Source organism: Harmonia axyridis, chromosome X (assembly GCF_914767665.1).
Source record: "Harmonia axyridis chromosome X, icHarAxyr1.1, whole genome shotgun sequence".
Taxonomy (NCBI): Eukaryota; Metazoa; Arthropoda; class Insecta; order Coleoptera; family Coccinellidae; genus Harmonia; species Harmonia axyridis.
Window position 1 is genome coordinate 30,408,475 of NC_059508.1, and position 7,500 is coordinate 30,415,974.

The 7,500-nt window shown below is 51.2% G+C and overlaps 1 non-coding gene and 1 pseudogene across 1 annotated transcript; both read left to right on the plus strand.

Annotated features, from left to right (window-relative positions):
• Positions 1-587: 587 nt before the first annotated feature.
• On the plus strand, positions 588-742 carry LOC123686744. The gene has a single exon (XR_006748505.1). It is a non-coding gene; the product is annotated as a 5.8S ribosomal RNA (ribosomal RNA).
• A 507-nt stretch (positions 743-1,249) lies between these two features.
• The window catches only part of LOC123688236, a 9,059-nt pseudogene continuing 2,808 nt past the window's right edge, over positions 1,250-7,500 (plus strand).

The window sequence follows — 7,500 nt, forward strand, 5'->3', positions numbered from 1 at the left end:
TCCATGTTTAGAGATGCTCACGAAATGAGGAGCCGGCCGCTTATGTCGGCGTTTGTGGTTGGGCGAAGTTCCTTGATGGAACGAGGAGCCGGCTGCTTATGCTGACGTTCGTAGTTGGGCGAAGTCTCGTGATGTGCTCGGAATAAGGATTCGAAGCGCTTGGATTGCCGCGTTCGTGGCTGGGCGAAGTTTCGTGTTTGGCACGGAACGAGGAGCCGGCTGCAGGTTTTAAAGATTCTCGCCCGAAATCGATCAGTCGTTACCGTTGTCTACGGACTTCGGTAGGACGATCTATTCCAGGGACGAAGACGTCGACGTTGTGCGACGCCCGTTACATTAGCGTTTTTATGCTCTTTCGGGATTGTCTGCGACGTTTGTCTCCGTCCGAATTTTTTACGATAATTGTCACTAGATTAGTACGCAAACTAGTTGAACCGAAGATTTTGCGCCGATCGACTGACGTATTGACCCTTCAGTGGGTCGTCTCAGTCATTGGAATGTCATTCTCGAGGAGGTTCGCAGTTGGCGTCTCGTATTTCGAGGGAAAGTCCATTGCGACTAGTACCGAGAAATCGAACATAAAAGATTACCCTGAACGGTGGATCACTTGGCTCGTGGGTCGATGAAGAACGCAGCTAATTGCGCGTCAACATGCGAACTGCAGGACACATGAACATCGACATTTCGAACGCACATTGCGGTCCTCGGACACTGTCCTCGGACCACTCCTGACTGAGGGTCGGTTCCATTACAAAGACTGCCCGGCCAGACGTTATGGCTTGACGAAGTGACGACGTAAAGGTCGTCTAACGTTGATCCTGTACCGAAGGTCATTTGGGCGAGTTGGACGGTTTGCCGCGTGACGATCAACGTTCTGTCGTTTCGACGCCTCGTGTGTTGGAATGATGAGGAGTTGTTTTCGTAACGCGCCGTCTTGAATTGCGAAAGCATATATTGTGGTGTCGTGGTATTGCTCGATCTGCGCCCATGACTGTAGACATGCGATCGTCGTGTCCGAGAAATCTGAACGACGTCCGATCGCTTTAATGTGCCAGTTGTCGCGCGTTGCGGATGAGCTTTCATGAGCGCACCCCCGAAACACCGAAGCACTTTGCTTGGATTCGCATGATCCGCCATACGGAGCAGGAGATAATAGACGCCTTTGAGTAGGCTAACTCCCTCGCGTAAGGTACGTGATTTTATGAGCCGCCAAAGGTTAGTTTCGGAACGTTTCGATGATTTGAACATACGACCTCAGGACAGGTGAGACTACCCGCTGAATTTAAGCATATTATTAAGCGGAGGAAAAGAAACTAACTAGGATTCCCTTAGTAGCGGCGAGCGAACAGGGATTAGCCCAGCACTGAATCCCGCGATCGTAACCGGTCGCCGGGAGATGTGGTGTTTGGAAGGATCCATTATCTGGCGAGTTCGCGGCGCGTTCAAGTCCATCTTGAATGGGGCCATCGCCCATAGAGGGTGCCAGGCCCGTAGCGACCGCTGCGGCTTGCTAGAGGATCTCTTCTTAGAGTCGGGTTGCTTGAGAGTGCAGCCCTAAGTGGGTGGTAAACTCCATCTAAGGCTAAATATAACCACGAGACCGATAGCGAACAAGTACCGTGAGGGAAAGTTGAAAAGAACTTTGAAGAGAGAGTTCAAGAGTACGTGAAACCGTTCAGGGGTAAACCTGAGAAACCCGAAAGGTCGAATGGGGAGATTCATTCGCGCCTGTTGTTGGGATTTACTGACTGTGGAAACGGCGACGTTCGCGTTGGCTGTTCCCTTCGGTTCATCTCCGGCTTCGGACGCGTGCACTTCTCCCCTAGTAGGTCGTCGCGATCCGTTGGGTGCTGTTCTACGGTCTCGAGTGTAGCCCGTGAGCTCGGATTTTCCGATGTTTACGGACACTGGGTTTCCGAACAGCTCGCTCGACGGTTTACTGATGGCGGGAGGCCGCGACTTAGTTCGCGTCCGGCCCGTGGCAAGTATGTGAATTGTGATGGCGATCGGACCTAGTGCCGATTCCGTCCGTTTGCGACTGTTCGCCGCGGTGTTCTTGGACAGACCTCTTGAAACGCCGATCAGCGACGCTATTGCTTTGGGTACTTTCAGGACCCGTCTTGAAACACGGACCAAGGAGTCTAGCGTGTGCGCGAGTCATTGGGAATCACTAAACCTAAAGGCGCAATGAAAGTAACGGTTCACTTTATGTGAACTAAGGGAAGATGGTCGGTCTCCATGACTGACCCGCATTCCCGGGGCGCCTCATTCTCATTGCGAGAGGAGGCGCACCAAGAGCGTACACGCTGGGACCCGAAAGATGGTGAACTATGCCTGGTCAGGACGAAGTCAGGGGAAACCCTGATGGAGGTCCGTAGCGATTCTGACGTGCAAATCGATCGTCGGAACTGGGTATAGGGGCGAAAGACTAATCGAACCATCTAGTAGCTGGTTCCCTCCGAAGTTTCCCTCAGGATAGCTGGCGCTCGTTGCATACGAGTCTCATCCGGTAAAGCGAATGATTAGAGGCATTGGGGTCGAAACGACCTCAACCTATTCTCAAACTTTAAATGGGTGAGATCTCCGGCTTGCTTGAATGTGAAGCCGCGAGATTTCGGATCAGAGTGCCAAGTGGGCCATTTTTGGTAAGCAGAACTGGCGCTGTGGGATGAACCAAACGCCGAGTTAAAGCGCCTAAATCGACGCTTATGGGATACCATGAAAGGCGTTGGTAACTTAAGACAGCAGGACGGTGGCCATGGAAGTCGGAATCCGCCAAGGAGTGTGTAACAACTCACCTGCCGAAGTTACTAGCCCTGAAAATGGATGGCGCTGAAGCGTCGTGCTTATACTCGGCCGTCAGTGGCATGTGCGGTCGCCCTTCGGGGCGGTCATGAAGCCCTGATGAGTAGGAGGGTCGCGGAGGTGAGCGCAGAAGGGCTGGCCGTGAGGCCGTCTGGAGCCGCCTTCGGTGCAGATCTTGGTGGTAGTAGCAAATACTCCAGCGAGGCCCTGGAGAGCTGAGGTGGAGAAGGGTTTCGTGTGAACAGCCGTTGCACACGAGTCAGTCGATCCTAAGCCCTAGGCGAAAGCCGATGTTGATGTGGCGTTGTTAATCGTGTTTATAAGTGGTGGCAGAAATGCTATGCATCTTGACGCGTGACGCACGCCCGTCGGGCGAAAGGGAATCCGGTTCCTATTCCGGAACCCGGCAGCGGAACCGAAATTAAACCGGGCCCTCGTAAGAGAGTTCGTCGGGGCAACCCAAAAGGACCCGGAGACGCCGTCGAGAGATCCGGGAAGAGTTTTCTTTTCTGCATAAGCGTTCGAGTTCCATGGAATCCTCTAGCAGGGAGATATGGTTTGGAACGCGAAGAGCACCGCATTTGCGGCGGTGTCCGGATCTTCTCCTCGGACCTTGAAAATCCGGGAGAGGGCCACGTGTAGGCGTCGCGCCGGCTCGTACCCATATCCGCAGCTGGTCTCCAAGGTAAAGAGCCTCTAGTCGATAGAATAATGTAGGTAAGGGAAGTCGGCAAATTAGATCCGTAACTTCGGGATAAGGATTGGCTCTGAGGATTGTGGCGTGTCGGGCTTGTTGGGGAAGTGGGTCACGGCTAACGTACCGGGCCTGGGCGAGGTGATGCGTTTCGCTTGCGTTACGTTTGATCCGAGCTCGGTCCCGCGTCTTGGCCTCCCGCGGAATCGTCAAGCTTCGAGACCCCGTGAGTGCTCGCAAGGGTGCTCTGGGTAATCTCTGCGGCCGTCATCTAACAATCAACTCAGAACTGGCACGGACTGGGAGAATCCGACTGTCTAATTAAAACAAAGCATTGCGATGGCCCCAGCGGGTGTTGACGCAATGTGATTTCTGCCCAGTGCTCTGAATGTCAACGTGAAGAAATTCAAAAAAGCGCGGGTAAACGGCGGGAGTAACTATTGACTCTCTCTCGTGCCGTCGTGGGAGACGGATGTGCGAGCACGATGCTCGGATATCTGTAAAGTTTTGGGTGGGTTCCGCGTGTCGGAAAATTCTGTGGGTGGTCTCAACGTAAAGTGCTAAACGCGAGGATCATAATAGTGAAATAATTGTGCAAATCGGCCATCGCGTTCAAAAATTATGGCGAGTTGATTGTGGTTTATTTCCTTTGTTTCACGAAATATCGATTTCATTTCGCATATATTCTAACGTGAATCTTATCAGTCCTCAGTTCAACATCGTATAAAAACGCGTTTATTTCGTTTTTTGCTGCCAGTGGAAAATCACGCCAGTTTACCAACCCAGTGGCGTAGTTGACGCATGCATCGGGTTTAGAGTGTTTCCTATGCCCTTACATCGACGCTCCAATCTGATGACGTAAACAGGTAACCACGTCATCCTTCAACGTCTTTCACCATCTTGGCTACGTCATGGATTTCCTGCAGCTAAGTGTCGAAAATGCGAGATGAACACCTATCGTTCATCCAGGGGCCCTAACACAAGACAGGCATTGCAGGTGAGCTTTTGTCCCTCAAAGCTCCCAAAGCTTTAGCGAGCTGATGGAAGTCGAGCTTTAAAAGCTCAAGCTCATCCGAGCTTTTTTACCCTCGCGATGGATGAGCTTTCACACTAGGGGAGCTTTCAACCAATTCCCGACTCTATTGCTAAGTAAAATGGAGGAGCTTTTCCGACACGCCAATTCAGCATCCGGAGACTTCAACGACCTGGCAAGCACGTAACCATCCCAAATTGAGACATCAACGCTGAGGGAGGCGCCATCCTGGTTTCCTCCTATTTATCCGCCCCTCGACGATCTGAGGCAAATTCGGCAACTGGATTTAATAGAATTTCCCCTAATTCAACACCCTGGACTGCCCCAACTTTATATCGGAGGCAAGTAAATCGCTAAAAATTTTCGGCCGAAGAGGGACTTAGAAAAATTTCGAGAAAATGGCAAAATGGCGAAGGAGTCAGGTATCTATACTGGACTTAGAAAATTTTCGAAAAGTTGCAAAATGGTGGAGATTTCGGGTGACGCCGCTACACATCGTGATTTACTACGAGATTGATGCTTGCCGATGCTAGTTTCCACCTATTTATCCGCCCCTCGACGATCTGAGAAAAATTTGGCAACTGGATTTAATAGAATTTTCCCCTATTCAACACCCTGGACCGCCCCAACTTCATATCGGAGGCAAGTAAATCGCTAAGAATTTTCGGCTGAAGAGGGACTTAGAAAAATTTTGAGAAAATTGCAAAATGGTGAAGGAGTCGGGTATTTATACCGGACTTAGAAAATTTACGAAAAGTTGCAAAATGGCGGAGGTTTCGGGCACCGCCGCTATACGCCGTGGTTTTCTACGCTAATGATGTCAGACACCTCTCCGCTTTTATTTCAAGAGCTGCCTTTTTTCACACACGGGTCACTGGATCCTCACGGATGTTTGGATCCTTGCGTATGAGGACAAGTATGCACCGTTGAAGCCCGCAGGGTCGGAAGACTCGTAAATGGGCCCGCTTCAATCCACGTCGCTGTTTTTGAATAGCTTTCAGAGAGTTTTGTGTTTTGGACACGATAAGTGCTGCTGTGTTTTTTGACTTTTTGTAAGTTTTTTGTCGAGGCGAGTTATTTCGTTTTTATACCGTCTGGCAACAGTTGCAATGCCTTTTCCTTGTGTCTGCGGTAAATCGTACGCGCTTGAAAGGAACCTACGCGACCATCAGAGAAGATTTTGTCGGGGCCCTGTGACAGGAGACGAGGGAACCTGTCCAGTGTGCAAGAATGAGTACGCCTCATACCGGTCCATGCGCCAGCATATGCGCTTAGCCCACCCCGACGATTACAACGCCGACCTGGAATCAGAAGTGGAGGATAGAACCCGTAAAGGCCGATGGACAACCGGAGAACTACAGGAGATGGCGCGTCTGGAGCTCGAATACGAGGGCGACAGCATTCTAGACTTTTTGGCCTCCGCCCTAAACAGACCAAAAGAAGGTGTTCGAAAGAAGAGATATGCACAGGAATATGCTGATGTCGTCGAACAGCTAAGAACCTTGAGAGAGAGAGAATTGGTGTCTCTGATACCGGACATTGGGGACCCAGCGGACGCGGACCTCACCGCGGCTTCCGGATCGGCGGCGGTCGACGGTGACCTGACTGGCCACATCGAGCCCAGCGAGGGGGTGGAGTTGATTGATGACCCGGTGCTGCTTCACATTCTGGCATTGTGCAGCCAGTTGAGTCATGATCAAGACGCTATAGCCACCTGTCAGGCTGTATGTATGCGCATCGAAGGGCACGAGCGGGTGTTTGACGAGTGGGTGGAGAAGATCTGTGGTCTTTATGGAAGAACCCCCTCCACTCGAACGAGAGCTGGGCCGGTTAAACCATTAAGGCAGGAGAGTGGTAGAAGATACAGGGCCCAGCTCTATAAGTACATGCAATCCAAGTACACTCATCAGAAACGAGAGCTTGCTGATGAGCTGATAGATGGAGAAGATTCCAACAATGGGGACATAAGACCAACCACCGAGGCAATCAAGGAGCACTTCGAAGGAATCTTCTCAAGCGAGTCACCTAGGGACGACACGCCCGTTCGCGACTTCGCCCCCTCTCCATGCGATTTATATTCCCCCATAAGTAGTCCCGAGATCGCCGACTCCATCAAGAAAATGGGAAAAACCACCGGAGGACCTGATGGCATAGATTCCACCCGACTATCCAGGATCCCTATTGTCACTTTAGAACTACTGGCAAACCTGGTGCTGTTCTCCCAGTATATTCCAAAGCCACTGAGAAGAAGCCGCACAATTCTCATCCCAAAATCCAACGAAAACCTCGAACTTGCGGGAAACTGGAGACCTATAACTATCACCTCCATCCTGATTCGTTTGGTCAACAGGATTATCGCCCAAAGACTGTCCAATTCCATCACCCTGGACGAATGTCAACGAGGTTTCACCAGGTTGGACGGCTGCTTCGCGAACAACATAACGTTGCAGTCGATAATTAAGGAAAGAAGGAAGCAAGGCCGCCCTTTTACCATCTTATCCCTGGACGTTCAGAAGGCATTCGACCGAGTCTCCCACCACTCTATCGACAGGGCACTGAGGCGTTTTCGAGTGGATAAAAACACTGCCAATTATATCATGGCAACTTTCTTTGAACAGACCACAACAATATACTGCGGCGGAGTCGAGGTTGTGACCCTTTCACTGAGGAGGGGGGTGAAACAGGGTGATCCGTTGGCTCCCATAATCTTTAACATGGTATTGGACGAGCTCATCTCCGGCCTCAGGATTAGGAGGGGAATCGGCTTCGGCGACCTGAATATCTCGGTGTTGGGATATGCGGACGATCTCCTTTTACTTTCTGAAAACAACAAAGACGCCCAGTTCCTGCTGAGGCTGACATGTGAATTCATGGAGTCCCGCAGCCTGACGCTGAATCCCGCAAAGTGCCGCTCCATTTCCATGGCCGTCGTTCCTTCAAAGAAAAAACTGTATCTGCAGACCACTTC